Source organism: Pinus tabuliformis, chromosome 5_1 (assembly GCF_031772625.1).
Source record: "Pinus tabuliformis cultivar Carrire ecotype Pingquan chromosome 5_1, CPIR1, whole genome shotgun sequence".
NCBI lineage: Eukaryota > Viridiplantae > Streptophyta > Pinopsida > Pinales > Pinaceae > Pinus > Pinus tabuliformis.
In genome coordinates this window covers 461,252,885-461,271,186 of record NC_142305.1, presented here as the reverse complement: position 1 = coordinate 461,271,186, position 18,302 = coordinate 461,252,885, and the positions used below count along the sequence as shown (strand labels likewise).

At 36.0% G+C, this 18,302-nt stretch overlaps 2 pseudogenes; one reads left to right on the top strand and one right to left on the bottom strand.

Annotated features, from left to right (window-relative positions):
• The window catches only part of LOC149165490 (separase-like), a 38,500-nt pseudogene extending 25,497 nt beyond the window's left edge, over positions 1–13,003 (bottom strand).
• A 4,241-nt stretch (positions 13,004–17,244) lies between these two features.
• LOC149165489 (histone H1-like) lies at positions 17,245–17,978 on the top strand (annotated as a pseudogene).
• Positions 17,979–18,302: the final 324 nt, after the last annotated feature.

Here is an 18,302-nt window from a genome sequence, read left to right as displayed (position 1 = left end):
TACATAAATAAATAATTCTTGGATGATAGAAATGAATAGATCTCCTTGCTATATATAAGAGTCTAAGGTGTCAAAATATAATTAGAGCCTACATAGCAATAATAATGTCAGGAAAAAACAATAATAACAGTGGGCTTCTATGGGGCATAATAACAATATGAGGGCTATATTAACAATAACAATAAAGGGGCTACACTAGTATTATAGGGACATAACAAATTCAACTCATCGTCCTGGGAATCCATAAGAGAATTAACATCGAGAAGCTTAAGACTTTTATTGGGTTCAGGTAGTTGGAGTATCATTCTAAAACCTTTGGGAGTTAGTAGGATCACGTTTTTTCCTTCCACTACTACTTAAATGACTCTATGTTTTGAACCAAACTAATGGGCACACCAAGAAACTAACTCCTTGAAATAAAAAAATTCGAGCATACACCCAACTTTCACTAAACCAATCATCCAAATCTTGTTCTTAAGTTTTTGCTAGGGATTTAAGCTCAAGAGCCGCAATAAACCAATGGAAGTCCTTGCCTTGACACATGAGGGAATTGATAATATTTCCACAGAAAAAAAAAAAAAAAAAAAAAAAAAAAAAAAAAAAAAAAAAAAAAAAAAATAAATAAATAAATAAATAAATAAATAAATAAATAAATTAAAATTAAAATTAAAAAAAATATAAAAAATAAAAATAAAAAAAAAAATAAAAAAAAATCTTTTTCTAGTTGCCATACTCCTTATTATTCCAAAGCACTTTGATATATGTGACACCATCATTCATGAATTACAAAGCTTGAGTTGTTTATAGGCCTAGTTCATGAATATCATTTGCTAGAATGTTCCTTCATCATGTCCCATATTCTTCGGGACATGCACAAACCATGACTAAAAATTATTTTGGAAGGAAAGTGCTTCATGGTAAAATGGGATACTTATTCCACATTAACCCCCAATTATTACCTTCTTCCTCATGAATAAGAATTCTTTTAATAAGTCATAAATGACCCTAAAATAGTATGGAAGGTGGTGATAATTTCACTAAGTGTGGAAAAAAAGTGCAGAGTCATAAAGTGTGTAGGGAATATGTACATGGCTCTCTGCATAATGATAGCTAGCTAATGGCTAAGTGTAAAATATGACTTATATAGGAAAATATCGTGTGTAGAGTGGGGAGAATGAATTATATGCAAAGTTTAGATGGAAGAGTTATGTGTGGAATGCAGGGAAATAGTTTTGAACCATACAATCTTTGTGCAACATAAAAGAATATAACAAAAGTTATGAAAATGACAAAGTGTTGTGCATGCATTAAATTTTCCTCGACACATAATGAAAATATACATAAGGTGGGTATTGGAAAGAAAAAAAGAAAAGAAAAGGAAATGGTGCTGGGGAGGGGGGGGAATGGATCAACAATTCCCTAATATTAAGGATGTTGTGATAACAATCATGTCATGTTCTCATGATGGCATGAAAGAATTAGCATGTGGATTATTTTCTCCAAGATGATGATCTAATGATTATAATTAATACATTAGCTTCATGTTGTGAAGTGGTATTTAATAGGAAATCACTGATGGGCCAAGAGGGTTGGTTTATTTGATGATCTTGTGGAAGCTCGTACTTATGAGGGTAAATATCTACAAAGTAACACCTTATGGGTTAGGGATAGACTCAAGAAACTACTTATGATAGTGTTTCATTTCATGTGTATAATTATCGATAGGACATTGGACCATATTGAGGACGTGTGCCTGACATTGTAGTTGTGATGTCGAATTCCAAAGAAGGGTTAGAGTGTTGCTTACTAGTAGATTTATGGGATTGTACTTTGATTCTCGGGGCTATGTACCATATTGAGTTGTGGTGGGAGTAGGTTAGCCTTTTGAGATGCATGGGTACATGAGTATCGAGCCGAATGCTTGCTTAGGCATACGAGGTTTAGAGGATTGGGTTCATGAAAGACTAACATGATTTTAAACTTTAATTTCTAAAAGTTGGGAAGAAATGCGAGAGAGTACTCACACTTCCCTAGAGTTATGTGTGAACTTTCATGCATGTTGTGGTCACTTGGGGTGCACTTATACTAGTTTAGTAGAGTGCAATATGGAAGATTATAGGGAGAATATATCTAAAAAGCCAAAAACATAAGTAATATAATCAAAGTTAACATTAAGAAAAAGTTTCTTGAAGAAAGAGCATGCAATACCCCATATTATAATAATAATAATAAAGTGAGTGATCAAAATAAATAAATAAAATTAAATATTTTTATTAATAAAACGAAAATGACTAAAAATAAGTAAAGATAAATTAATAAAGGGTTAAGATAAAAATAAAAATGTATAATGACAAATGGATTATGTACATAGAGTCTTTCTCTCTATTTTTGGCCAAAGGAATTCTACTTAATGGATGAGGATAAAGATGTGAGGCAACTTTTTCATGGAGAATTATAAAGGAAGTAGGGGTTAGACTTTGGTAAATGTAGTTAATTAAGGGCTTGGTGGTGGTCAATTGTAGAAAGATATAGTGCAACTAAACCTATGGTTCAGTGGAGATTCATTCACCACATGTCAGTTGTGGTTAGTAGGATCAGATACTGGAGCTAAAAGACTATGCAATTTTAGTGTTATAAGAAGATTTCTTCATCTTGCAAGTAAGTTCTCATCATTCATTGCTCTTTTGAATTATCTAATTATTGACAGACTCTTCTTTATGTTTATCAATCAACAATTTTGAATTTATGTATATACTGTTATCACTCAGGTTGTTCCCTTTGACTCCTAAGGGAATACGGCCGAGGTAACCACAAACCAATCTTTGGATTGCAGGTCCTAGCCTACCTGCAATCAGAGAGGGCTCTCTCTTTATGATTTAGCTTTGTTTTGGGGTGATTTTAGGCTAGTTATGAAGTGCAGAGTTTTGTTTTAAATTTTGTGGGATGGTTGATGTTTTCAGACAGAGTTGGCATGCAAAGTGTGAGAAGTTCAGACCATTGGGCATGGAGTCAATGAATGTGAACTGCTGGGTGTGTTTTCTTTGGTAGAAGAGAGGAATACAGAGCAGGATAGCTACACATAGAACAATCTTTAATGCTGGAAATGAGATGAAATGGACATCAGGGAATGAAAGGCAACGAAGGATCTTTCATTCATCCAACAGAGGGAAAGTGAATGAATAATATCTAGGAGCAATGAAGGATTCCTAAACAGCATTCAGAAATGAGAGAACTAGCTTAAACATGATCAATAAAGTATTCATATCCATGACTAATTCAGAAGAAAACATAGAAAAATCACAGAAATTGAGCACAGAGTACAGTTAAGTAACATCTGAGCTATTCTTTCTTTCTGCAACTTAGATCATGATACATAGATGATATAGACACATAGAAACTGAAAACGGAGGTAAGAAAGACTTATTGAACCATGAGGAAGCACGAGAATTCCTAATGGAATTGGTAACAAAGCCACTTTGGAACCTACTGTCACCAAATCACCACCTCCCCAGGTTAAGCTGGTACTCACTGTTGCACCAGGAGCTGTTGAACCAGGTGCTGAAGCATGAGTGTTTTGTATTTTGCTCTTCAACCATTAAAACCACAACCATCCAGTTCATAAGCAAACATTCCAGCAATCTTTGTTCATAGAAGTTCTCAGGCTTACAGCGCAAGTCTAGAATGACTTAACCAATCAACCAACCAACCCTTAATACATACCTCAGGGTGGTATTTATAAGAAAAATATCTACAAAACAGATCTGAGGGAAGATCAGGGGAAATAACTTAGATTAACCTAATTTCTACTGCAATTAATGTAACAAATATCTATCTACGCTGCGCTGGAGGCAACTGCATCAAAAATGAGTAAATATGGTGTCCTTTGAGCTCTGTGTTGTTCATTTGGCCATAACTGTGCTTTGGATTCTGTAGCGCTGCCCTTAGGTGGCCTTATGTGCATTAACTTTGCTCTGGTGAGCCTTAATGGCTTTAAATTCCATCACTGATACTCTTTGACTTTACTGGGGCTCTTTATTGCTCATCTGCTTCAATATTAAAGTTTTCCACTGATATTCTTTAATCTGATACTCTTTGCCGCTACTCTAATACACTTTAATACTGAATTGGGGCCTTTTCTCTCCACTGATACACTTTAATTGCAAAATCGCCCTTGCCTGCCACTTTATGGCGAGATTTGACTGCTGCTGGGCTTTCTGTGGGCTTTAGAAGGTCTATCGGCGCTGGCCGATCAAAATACCATCAAAAAGGAGTAAAAACTGCATAATAGAGGAGGACTGCATAATGGAGGCTGTGTTGAGGCCGAGCTCGCTGTCTGGAGCAAATTTGGGCCGAGGCGATCAAGAATGACCTGCTTCCCTTTGAAGATGGAGCGCGCACAGGCGCCGAATGAAGAATATGAAGAAATAGCCTTTTTACCCTTTATAAGGCAAAAAACACTTTACACAGGAAATTTGAGCTTTGCGGGGGCGGGAGCGATCATTGTAGCAGGGAATAGATTAGGGCCATTGGATCTAGCGAGAGCAGATCGGACGGCTGAGGAGAAGTCGGAACATCGCATCGGCAAAGGGCAATGGGTCGGAGCCTTTTATATAAGCGATAGCGAAATGGGGGTTGCGACACAATGTGGACCGTTGGATCTGGGGGCAGATCGGACGGCTGCCGTGCGATCGGCGATATCGCATCGGCGGGGCGGAGGGTTTTATATGTATGTGGATTGCGATGGAGCGATCGCCGATATCGCGTCGGCGATCGGCAATCGGGGGAGGCTTAACCATGTATGCGATGGGCGAGCGAAACGGGAATGGAGCGATATGATCTAGGCCGTTGGATGAGCGGGGGTGATCCGACGGTTGGCGCGCAATCGGCGATATCGCATCGGCGGGGTGGAGGGTTTATATATATGCGATAGCGAAATGGGAGCGATGCGATAAGATATGGGCTGTTAGATCTGGGGGCTTGATCGGATGGCAACGATTAAATCGGCGATCGGCAATCGGCGGGGACATGGGGCGATGGCTTAACAATAGCGATAAGATCTGGACCGTTGATCTGAGGGCAGATCGGACGGTTGCCGCGCGATCACAATATCGCGTCGGCGGGGAGCATGGGGTGCGGGCTTTATATAAAAGCAATGGAGCGATTAGATGTGGGCCGTTGGATGGGCGGGAGCAATCGGACAATTAAGATTAAGTCGGTGATATCGCATCGGCTGCGATAGTGATATCGCATTGGAGGAAGGGAGTGGAGGCATGTATTCGGGGACACAACCTTTGCGACATGCCGATTGCGATAATCGCATCGGCGGAGTTATATCGGAGGCATATATAAAAGGGGCCACTGTTGACTGCTTCCTCCGACAGCGATATCGCGTCGGAGGGGGAGGGATTTAATCGGAGGAATGATTTATGAAGGAAAAAAGGGTTAATGTGATCGGAGGGGTTTTCAATGCATCGGAGATGGGTTTTATGAAATCGGAGGGGGGTTTATGTGCATTGGAAAGGTTTGTTAATGCATCGGAAGGGGTCTGATTGCATGGAAGAGGGTTTTTATGCTTTGGAAGGGGTCCAAAGCATCGGAAGATGGTTTAAAGAGGAAAATGAGGGTTCTTACTAAGTTTCAGGCAAACTTAGTAATTCCCAAGGCATATTTATGGTTATATTTCAACCAAAGGGAGGGGATATGTATATAAGGGGGATATTTAACATATTTTTAATAGGGGAAGGGGAAATAAGAAGGGATTTATATAATAGAGTTAGGAATTAATATGGATTTTGTGAAGAAAGCGCTAAGTATAGAAATCTTAGGCTACAAAGGGGAAATAGGACTTATAGAAGAAATATGAGCACCTATAAGCAAAGCAGATCTTTACTTAGGCAAATGTTATGGAATATGATGAATTTTTGAGATATTAAGCAGATCTTAACATCTTTTAGGGAAATTAGTGAATGATTTGGGAAAAAGGAAGAAGGGGAAGTTAGTCATGCCTCGCTTGAGCTGCTCCAAGTGAAAATTGCCTTGCACTTGTGATCTGAAGTAAAATAACACTTTGAAATACAAAATTGATCACACTTATTCATTCTGCAACCTCAAAAACTACCTACCCGGCCTACTTACCTAGCATTTTCTCTTCTTTTTGGTTTGGGTGCACTTGAACTAGCAAACCCAGCTTTTCAACTTTTCTTTTGACTATCCTCCTATCTAAATCTACCCTTATTTCATCCAGGGGCTCAGATTAAGCAGTTGAGCACCCTTGCTTCTCTACCTATCTAATAATCTGCCAAGATTAAACAGTTTGGACAGATCTTTATTCTCTATCTCTAAAACAAGAAATTTAAACCTAGGGAAGCCAAGATTAAGCTGTTTGGCCTTCCCTTAACTGTGAAATCCTTCAAAAATGGAACTTTTGCAGCATGGAAAAGATGAACATTTTTGGCACTTCCACTGTCAATCATGAAATATGAAACCTATTATAATAGGAGGCTAACATATACTTTATGTAATACTTTTGTATATAATTTATGTAAGAATAATTTGAAGCTTAGTCGATTGCACTTTAACTTGACTATAAACATGTCTTATCCACCAGTGTCATTCTCATTTATAACGAGATTTTATCTTACTACTTTGAAGAACTTCACCTCTACAACTATGATATCAATTCAAAATACTCGAGCCTATCTTGTGAGAGAGTTCAAGCCTACCCAACTATAATACCATTTAAGAAATGAAAAGTTATGCAAATAAAATAAAGCATAATCAACATTGTATTGCAAAAACATTAACCAACAATATCACCCATAAAAATCATCACAAGAATGTAAAAATGTGTAGGGAAACCTCCATTTTAAAATATGTTCTTCTATAATATGCAATATTTCTATAATATAGAATATCTCCTAATTTGCGACAACCAAAGTGTGAAGTTTACATGACATCTAACCACAGATGACAATAAAGATTTTATTCATAAGGAAGATATGAGGTTTCATTATATATAATTTCAATATTTCTATAATTACGACGATAGGCATTTTATTGTGGGGTTCTTCATAGTGACACTACAGAGATTCGTCTTCCTCCACTGTAGAGATTTGGATGATGTCATGCAAGGTTTCATCTTTCTCTCGGTCATCATTGCTTGTAATGGAATTGTAGTGTCACATCCAGGGTTTTGTCTACATGGTGTGTGAAAGGGGCCAAGCAATCAATTCCTTCATCCTGCAATTCCACAGGTAACATCGATGTATCGTGTGAAAGTGGCCAAGGAGTTAGTTCCTTCTTCCCACAATTCCCCAAGTATAATTGACTACAAAATTTTCCTCTGCTACTCACTTTTCCTCTACCATTGGCTGGACTAACTGAAACCCTGGTTCCCCTATAGCCATCATGTGCTACTCACTTTTCCTTTGCCATTGGATGGACAAATTGAAACCATGGTTCCCCCTCTAGCCATTTCCATCCATGCATGTAGAAACTGGGAACTTTCCATCCCATCACACAAACAATGGCTAAATCATACATAGAAAACAAATCCTCCACATCTCATTCAGGTAACCTGCACTGACAAAGGAATTTTGCAGATCATTCACTTACATGGGTACACTTGGTGTTTCTTGAATAAGGGACAAATTTACTTGAACCACCAACGATGGAATGCCCACAAAATTATTGACATTGATCTTCTGCAGTAGCTTCTTCCAAGTCTTACAAGGCTTCTGGATGCAATGGAATTCATTGATGGTCAAATTTGTGGAAGCTTCAAGAAAGATGACCCCTTCTCCATTGCAGATGACCTCTAACTTTCCATTTCTCTTGTTCTATAAGTCATTCGATCTTCTTAACCTTCTTGAAACCAAGACTTTGGAGAGTGCATTCTTGGCATTGTCATTCTCGTCTTGGGAGGTGGTAGAACCATAGAAGTCAGACACGATAATAATACCATACCAATCTGCTTTAACGATTGGTCGTATTAAATGGAATGGTACCTATGATAAGCAAAAGAAAGAGCAAACTATTACATACAAGATTCATTCTGGATAATTCTCGATTGGTGAAGAGTGCAAGTGGTTTTAATGTGTGTGATCGTTCAATAGAGATGTCAGGTGGGCTTCATGCAAGGACTTCCCTTGCATGAGGTTCACATGCATATCATTTTATTTATTCTTTTCTTTTCTTTTCTTTTTTTAATTACATTTTTGTTAGCATTTTACGAATTCAATATCGTGGTTTCCATAGTATGTTGGTTTGTTGACATCAATGATATATGCTCCTGTCTTCCCTCCTACAGACTTTTTGCAGGGAGGCTCCTCGAGGTAGAGCAGGAAATGGTTCGAAAATTCCACTAGTTCACTACACAAACCAACATTTACTACAATTTAATTTGGGCTTACTTCAATAATAGTGTAGATACCTCTAACCTTTGTGACATTCTTCTGGAAAACATCGAGCAAGCTAGGGTGAATTATAACCACAACGTCCAAAATGTTTTAGAAACAATGTCAATTTCAGGAAACTTCACAAAAGAAAAACATAATATAAAAATTAAGAGTTTCTTGTCTTTGTTAAACTTCAAAATTCATTTGTTTGTCCTTCTCCACAACATTTCTATAACATTCAAGAATAATACGAAGAATTGTAGAGCCAACTAGAACTTCATCGGGAAAAGATGGTAAAAATTTAAATTTCTTAAACCTATTCTTATATGGAAAAACTGTAAAATTGTTTAAATATTATTAAAATATGCTCAAAATTTTAAAAGGATTAAGTTGTTCTAAGTCTTTGCTTTTTTCTTGTACCTACAAATTCACAGCTTGATGTAGTAACTAAGGAAATGTATATACTTAACAAAGATCTCAACACCATGAGTCGTGCTTTTAAATTTTGAATTTTGAAATGAATTTATGATTAAAGCTAGGTTTTGTTATTTCTTCACTTTGTAGAGAAACCCTTCTAGGCATCTAGATGATCTAAACAAATTGGTGTCTAAACTATCAAATCTTTCCAAAGATGAAATTATAACAAAGATCTTAAATTTCCCTGCAACGAATGTACGTAAAAAAAAACCATATTGCTTCACTTTTATTAACATACCATCCTTTGTACATTCCTTAGTGATTGTCCACGCTTTTTTATATCATTTGAATGAATGGTTTTAGGTGATTATTTCCCAAATAAAACCATATATAGTTGCAAAAGATACTGACTTCAACACTGATTAAAACTTCTCTGGCACGACTCATGGAAATCTCACCGAATAGGGAGTTTGTGATTTATACATTGGAGTTTTGCTAGGAGCTTTGTCCCTACATAGGTTAGTAATGAATTTGGCTATGCTTTTTATAGTTTTCAGTATCAATCAAATGAATGAAAGGCTTTGGGATTAGGGTTAAAGTTTGTTAACTTGGGGATTTTATTTTATTTTATTTTTATTTTATTTTTTCTATGGACATTTAGGCCACTTCATTCTGACAACATGGAGACTCAATTTAAAGAATTAGTATAAATGTACAAGATAATGTGGTATTTATTGAGTTTCGATGCAAATTGGTATGTCCACTTATTTTGGGATTTGTTGTCTGATATTGGGCATTTTTTTCAAGAATTAAGTGGCAGTACAACATGGCAAACAACAATGTAAATGAAATCATAATTGTTGAAAGATATCAAGGTGAATGTTCAGATGAAATTGTTGAGATGAAGGTTAAAACAATGGTATCACAGCCGTACACTTTAAGAGATGATAAATGTGTAAGAATTTTATTTTTTGGTCATTATTTATCTTAATTTTAATTGGAGTTAAAATTGATATGGCCACACTAATTATGAATTCATTAAGCTTTGAATGTTGATGTTATGCTACAACTTTTATTACAAAAATCAGAAATGAAACGGGAAAAATGGCAGAAACTTTAGAATATTATATACATTTATCTTTTTTATCTTACTTTGAGTTTCTCACTAGTGTTATTACTGCAACTCTCAGCCATCCCATTCATCATCTTGTTGAGGTAGATGAAATGTCTCTAAGAACACTAGGATATGTCTTATTTGACGAGGCAAACTGCTTATTTGAAATGGATTTTGCAGACAAATTGCTAAAAATACTTGCTCATTTGAGTGAGAATTGCCAAACCTTGTTTTTTTGGGAAATTCTACCCAGTTGATTGCTAAATTTGTTAAGGAGGGACTTTGAAACCCTCAAATTGTATGAGTTGATTTAGAGACTATATTAGACCCGATTTCAAATTTTCATTCTTTACCATGTGACCTAAAGAGAAATGTGTTGCATTGCTCCATCCAGTGAGAGAGAAAATTGGTTCAGAGTAATAATTAATAATTTTTGTTGCGACAAAACATCATGTAGAATTCCTCAATGAGTTATTTAAGAAGGGATAGGGATGTCTATGCACAATGTTGCTTCTTTCTATCTTCTTGCTTATGCTTACTTATGTGAAAATTATAGTTCAAATCTTCTTGATTGTTATTATAATATGTCACTCATGAAATATCAGGATCAGGATTGGGTTGAGGTTAGGCTACAACCATCATAACACTCTATTCAATAATTTTATTTTTTTGTTAGTTGAAGATCAATCTTATCGACTTTTTTTGCATTGTTTATGGAAGAAGGAAGGGATTTTGTCGATACAATATAAATGGAGCTCCCATGATTTTATACATCTTGCAAATAATACCAACACATACAGAACTTTGCATCGGGCATAGGGGCTTCACTCAATGAACCTCTGACATAGCACGCATGTTTGTGGCATTCTAAATAATACCCTTAATTTGACTGCATATTGGAAAATACCTCTAAAAATCACTTTATTTAACCCCCCTACCAATACGAACCCAATACACCTTCCCAAACTAAAAATCCCCTACTTTCACTCGATATTGTAGATATCCATTTTTTCAGCAACATTTTTTATACCCCTTTATATTTATATCCCTTTATTTTCATTAACAAGGGTAAGCAAATTCTACACCTAGAAAGAATAACCTGAATACAAGGTAGCTAAAAACTTGAAAATTTCAATAAAAAAGAAGTAGATTTAAGTTGGTTGATTTACAAATACATATTGTGGAAAATTTGAATGGAAAATACATATATTTGAGCTCTCAGTTGCATATATATTTTATTGAATACTGAAAATATATACACTACAACAGTTCAAAACAAAACCTCGATAACCAACACAATGACGCACCTATCATCTCGCTTATAGAATAAGAAGAGGAGATCAAAAAGTACAATGAATATGGACACATGCAAAAGCCTATCTGGTTGGATGGACTTTATCAAATCATAGCCCTAACCTGATCACTCAGTGCACCATAGTTTCATGGTAAGAGTGCCAAGTAAGTGTGTCTCAATCAAAAGATGAACATGAGCATGCAAGTATGAATCTCTTCCTTGAGATTTGTGTCCTCTACCTAAGATGGGAATTTCTCATGCATAAGTATTCTAATTGACTAGGGATCTGCACCTTTTTAGTAAGAATAGATCATGCATGCTAAAAATAACAAAAGAAAAGTTCTAATAATAGAAAAATTCTATCCAAAACTGAAGTTGCTAAATCTGAAACAACATCTAAAATGGGATTAACTGAAGGTGTGACATGCGCGCCCTTAGCATGCATGCACCCTCTTCCAAACAATAGTCTATTTCACAGTCTCTTGTGGCATGCATGCACCCTCTTCCAAACAATAGTCTATTTCACAGTCTCTTGTGGCATGCATGTGCCTTCTACCAAGCAATATTATGTATCATTATCTCTTTCACTTTCATTCAATATGTTCATCACTAATGTAAGGAAAGGGTGGAGGTGATATATTTGTTGTCTTCTCTATTGTCGGATCATTGGGAGGATCACTAGCTGAGGAACGGGTAAAATATATTAACACATGCATTAGACATAGATCATAAAGGTATTAGTAATGTGATGCATGTATGTTCTAGAGTGAGGTTGCTTCAAAGCGGGAGTGGAAGCAAGAAGCGAGAGTGGAAACGAGAGAGGGGAGTGACATTTTCAAAAGCTCCCAAGTTGGGAGCGATTTTGGGAAGAATTTTATATAATATATATTTTTATATATTTTGATGCATATATGTCAACAAAAGCATGTAGAATCATGAATTCTTGATTAAACCATATAACATCATTCATCTAGTAGTTATAATCTTCATCAACCACAGGTCCACAAATTACAAGTTGTCATTTATACAACATGTAAGGGTTCACATAACCAAAACAACATCGAGTGCAATCCATCTCTGAATTAAAAATACATCAACAAACAAATAGGCTTTGGATGGCCTCTAGCATCCAAAAAGATCACGCTATAACAAATACCTACATATCATCAAAAGCATTGCCTTTCTTGGGATCTATGTCATTAGTATCACCCTCTAAGCATTAACATAAGATATAAAAAATGTAGCATTTCAAGTCAAGATTTTGTTTGAGTGATGGATACATTTTTAGTGGGTCATCATAGAGAATTTTGACAACCAATGTCATTAACATCAAGGTACATAGAGGCCTTGGTGATCTTGAGTAAAGACGAGTTTCATGCCCTAATACATGACAAAATCCAACAGAAACATTGTAATCCTCCCAATCTTGAAATCTTGAAAAACTTATAAGTCTACTGGATTTTGAGTGAGATCTAAAGTTCTACTTTCTCCTTATGAAATCTAATGAGGTCAAAACCACTCTCAAACATCCTGATTCATTTCATGGTAATGTTAAAAATTTATGTAAAATGATGAAAATGAAAGATAAAGGAGAATGTTACTTCTACTTCAAGAATTTAACATTACCATGAATTGCATATCAATACTAGGGCCATAAGCTTGAAAATTAGGCTACTCTAGACCTGATATTACCTTAATGGTTTCTTTCTCCCTCCCACTCTCGATACTCCCACGATACTCCTGAACCTTTATTTCTCTAGCCAGCTTCTTTTTTGACTCCATGTGGCCAATGTATTGTATAAACAATACATTATCATACACATATTGCCATATAACATATAACCCTTTACCCTATTATATGCTTAGTATATTATTTCATTTTTTCCTCACTTTTTATTCCCTGATATGAACGCATGTGGTATGGTATTGCTTTGTCAGTGAAGCCCCCGTAGCATCGAGTGATAAATCAATCGGCTATTGCTCATAATAGTGTCATCATTTTCCATTTATTTTGATTGCTTTGGCCTAAGGAACTTATTTAAATTTTAAAATGCCTGAGTTTTGTTGTTGATGTTTCATGATTTCTGTGTCAATAAATTAAATACATAGATGGACCATGTAATGCTATATGAATAACATAGCAAAAGTGACTAGTTTTAAGATCTGTGTTTCAAGAATTTGATATCCATGATAGACCTAGAATAATATGAAAAAGATGCATTTTTCTATCAAAGTATCTTATGTACTATCGATTTTTTTTCCATTTTAACATTTATAACTCGTTTCTTTAGCCTACAAGCTCAGTTATGTAAATTTCTCATACTTCTTTCCTTTATTAAGTGTTGTAAGTGTAGTTATTCCTATCTCAATTTACAAATCAAATTAATCTATATTTTCCATTCAAGAGATTTGTGTTGCAGACGTATCTAAACCTCTTAATTAATTAATCAACACCTACTTAAGGAAATATCATGAAACTTTCTTTAAATAATAGCCATAACATGATGTTTGATGCACCTATTTGCTCTCAAACAAGCCATGCACTATACAATTTCGGTGGAGTAGATTTTCCTTGCCTCTTGTTTGTGAAATTTGTCAAGCCTCAAGAAAGATTCAAAATAATAGTGACATTTCAACGATTTTTACTCTTATGACACACAATGCCATCTCACTTCTATAGAAATAACTTAAAGAGCTAGTCATAGATATTTTGCTTGTTTTTTAAAGTAGCAGTAATGAAAATTAGATGTTTATGTTGTATTTTGTTAGTATTATAACATAAATGAAAGTAATAAGAGTTCGTTCTATTTTCCAATGCAAGCAGTTGTAATAACTATCATTTATTATTGTTTGGCCTCTTACATTGTTTTATATACATATCAAATTTTGTAAATAAATTGCATTATTTCTTGTAAAAAAAATTCCTTTGGTTTTGCAATAATTTTGTTTTTATAATATTTTTTTAAAATATCTTCATAGTATCAAAGAAATCTCTACAAACCTTCTCTATTTTTTTGGGATATTTGTAGATTGTATAATCTTCAAGATCCGTATCAGATCATATTAAAGATGGGGTAACATACTCCTTGGTGAAAGAAGTGTGATCTTGTCTCAAAGGAGGGTTCTGGTGCTAATCATGTGTTATTTAGGAGTGACTCTATGCCAAATTCTTAGGTTGAAAAGGTTTTGCTCCTGTGTGTGCACAAGTTGGAAGATTTGTACCTATTTTGAAGAACTTGTATTTCCTCCTTGATGACAAACACACTATTAGTGTTGTTGAGTTGATGCAAATGTGTCAACTATTTGGTGATCTTTAAATATCAACTCATCTATTGGATGGTTTGAATGAATTGTCACAATGATTTTAAGAACAATAAAATTTTGAGATTAGGTTACTTTACTTGATAGCAACACTTAATCTAAATTGAGTTGGAATTCTGTAAGAAACACAGATTGTCAGAGAAACTTGATGTTTCATTGCTAGAAACCAAGGCAAAAAGGAAGGTAGAAATATAAGATATTTTTATTCTTCAAACTGATGTCCACTATCTACATTTATGCATGATCTAAATTCCAAAGTAGTGTTGAAAGACAAATATTTTTCTTTTCAAAAGTCTTAAAGTCATATGAGCACTCATTATGAATTGCTAAAATCTTTTTGCAAAGCGAAAAACCAGCTCACATGGATGTTAAAAAGAATGTCAGTGCTGATGGCCTCTCTGATGACCCGAACAAAGCTTGTGAAGTGGCTCCAAACAGTTACTACATCTAGAAAAATGAACAATTTTTTTCAAATAATATCTATCAGCAAAACCGTTTGGTATAGATTTTTCTTTGAGGGATTAAAAAATTCAGAATCACTATCGACATGCCCTTTACACCCTCTAGTACCAATGCTAGTATACAATATCTCCTAGTTTGCAACAACCAAAGTGTAGAGTTCACATGGCATCTAACCACACACGACAATAAAGAATTTATTTATAAGGGTGATATGAGGTCTCATTATATATATAATTACAATATTAGAGATTACAACACACATATGTTGGACAAACTTCAATTATGAAATATAAAGTTCACAATAAAGATAATAGCCCAATAAAGCATAGTTAATAAGTGTTTAATGATGTCAGATGTGACCACTAGTTAACATTATATTTAGGCTGATAGGCCTTCTTTTGAATCAGTTTAGTAGTCTACACTTTCATTTTTTGATTGACATCTGGCATATGGTTTTCTCTTTGACATCTGGCTACATGTCTTATGCTATTTGACATCTAGCTTCTATTGTTTGACATCTGGCTAGCTACCATATTTATGTTGCAGAATTATGCGAGAGAGTCATTATCTCCTCAAATTGAAGGCGCCATCAGAACCGCCCCTACTCATATCGCCATCTTCTCTCCTCGATATGCCGAGTTGAGGTGGTGTCTTGATCAACTTTCTCTTATATGCAAGTCTGGGGCTATTATTATCCCTGTCTTTTATAATGTGAAACCTTCTGATCTTATATGGATAGGGTGGTATGTTCAATCCCTAACTGTGCATGAACAAAAAAGCAGATTCGACCAAGTAAGGCTTGAAGGTTGTAGAAAAGCTCTCAAAGGCGTTTGGGAGATAAGCGGTTTTGAACTTGAAACCTACAATGGGTTGGAACTCTTAGCCCTCTCTACTCATATTATTAATCTAACTGGTATTGATATACATCTAATGCTTTTTTGGTTGTATTTTGAATTTACAGTGACGGGGGAAGCTGTTGGATGATCTCGTGAAATGCGTCGTTAAAAAGCTCAGAAAAACAGGTTTGAATGTGGCAAGATATCCAACTGCTCTTGAAGAGAAAGTAGCAGACTTTGAAAAGATTCTGTCATTCCAAGAGGGGAAGAGTGGAAAAGTGAAGGTCATGGGAATTGTGGGCATGGGTGGAATAGGCAAGACAACACTAGCCAAAGAACCCTTCAATAAGAAGAGTTCTAATTTTGGTGAGTCATGTTGCTTATTTGATGTTAGGGAGAATGCACGTAGAGGGTTTTTAAATTCCTTGCAAACCAAACTAATAAAAGACTTAGTTCATATAGAGGTATCGATAGATCACATTGATGAAGGCACAAAAGTGCTCAAAACCTCTTTAGCAGTTATAGATGATGTAGATCATGCAGATCAGTTGAATGATTTTTTGCCATTGAAGGACGTCCTTTGTTTCGATAGCCTAATTTTGGTTACATCTCGTTACAAGGATGTCCTCATAAGATCAGGATTAGTAGAATCGTTAATATATAGATTGACTAGTCTCAATGAACAACCCCCACCCTCTCCGCATTCACACCCTTCATACCTCTGGTGGAGCTTGGATTTCCTGTGACTCAAACCCTGGTCTGCAAGTGACTCAAACCCTGGTCTGTAATTTTTCATTAAGCTAGGGTTTCATTGTGTGTTTATTACTTCCAGGTCTTCCATGTGTGAGGAGGACTTCTTCCATCTCTCCAAGGTTTGGACATCTACTACAGGAACTATTTCAAGTTCTCATTTGGGTATAGGAACTATTTCAAGTTCTCATTCGGGTTTGCAGGTAAAGTTACCTATTATAGATGGGATTTTGAGCTTCTTTCTTGTTTTGCTTATTTGGATACTTACCTTATTTGGGTTATTCTGTTGCAGGATGAGGAGAACAAAATCCAACCACCAAGGTCTCCAAGACGAAGCCTACATTTCAACGGTTGAGAACGAATCTTGCTTTGAATGCTCAATCCTTGGGAGGATAAGCAGGCCATCTCCAACCCTCAGATGAACTACATGGCGGAAAAATGAGTCGGTGACCTGCCGCCTACCCAAAGGGCAGTGATCATCTCTAGGGACCCTCGTATTAACCTCTATATATAAGCAGCACTAACAATCCATTTTCTACCATCCAAACATTATTTTCTCGACATTTATCTTCGCACTTTCGATTTGTGCATCGAGATCTTGTTTCCTGGTATCCTTTTTTTTGTAGTTTTTGAGTAATTTGGCGATATAAACAAATGGCTTCAGCTGAGACAACTGCAAAGCCTGTAGTCAACAATGTTGACAAAGAAAGGAAGTTGAGGGCTTCCAAGGGATTGAAACCACCACCTTCTCATCCTACATATCTTCATGTTTCAATTCTGGGCCTCTGGATTTTTTCTTCCCGCATTATATTTTGAACGCAGGAGTCTTAAATTTTTCATTTTTATTTTGCAGATGATCACAGAAGCGATTACTTGTTTGAAGGAGAGGACCAAGTCTAGCCATTATGCCATAGTAGGCTACATCGGCAACAAGTACCAGTCCCAACTCCCTGCCAATTTCAATAACAGTTCAGCTGAGAAATATTGTGAGATCTAGCAAGCTTACCAAGGTCAAAAACTCTTTCAAACTTTCGGAAGAGTTGAAGAAGTCGGTGAAGCCCAAGGCTGCCAAGCCTGTGAAGCCAAAATCCCTAGCCAATAAGCTTGCATCTAAGCCCAAGGTGGCGCCTGGGCTCAAGAAGGTTCAGAATCATGTTAAAACCCCCGCCAAAGTAACTGAGGTTCTTAAGGTCTCTGAGCCGAAGCCTGCAGCGTCCACTGAAAAGGTAAAGAAGGTAGCAACGCCTGTTAAGAAGGGGGCAACTATGAAGAAAGAAGCTCCTGCCAAGAAGCTTGCTACCACCAAGAAGCTTGCCAAGGCTATAAAGAGGGCGGCTCCTCCAAAGCCCAAGAAAGCAGTGCCTGCTACAAAGAAGGCCAAGAAATAAGATCAGACGGTTATATTTCTAACTGTGAATTAATGTGATATTTGGCATCTTGCATGGCATGTTGTTTCCTTAGATGTCCTACTCATTGTTATGATTAGTGCTTTTACATTTTACAGAGGGGAATTAATAGTCATGCATTTTAGTAGGAAATGCAGGGTTTAACTTCTTCATAATACAATTCTTTCTAGTCTTCGAATGTATCATCCTGTTTTTGGATTCTGGTCTACTTTTTTGGGACGGGGTATGGAATGCACTTGATGTATCTACAGTATGTAGCTATTTTCATTTATGAAAATTTATATGGGAAAAGAATCTTTTATATGA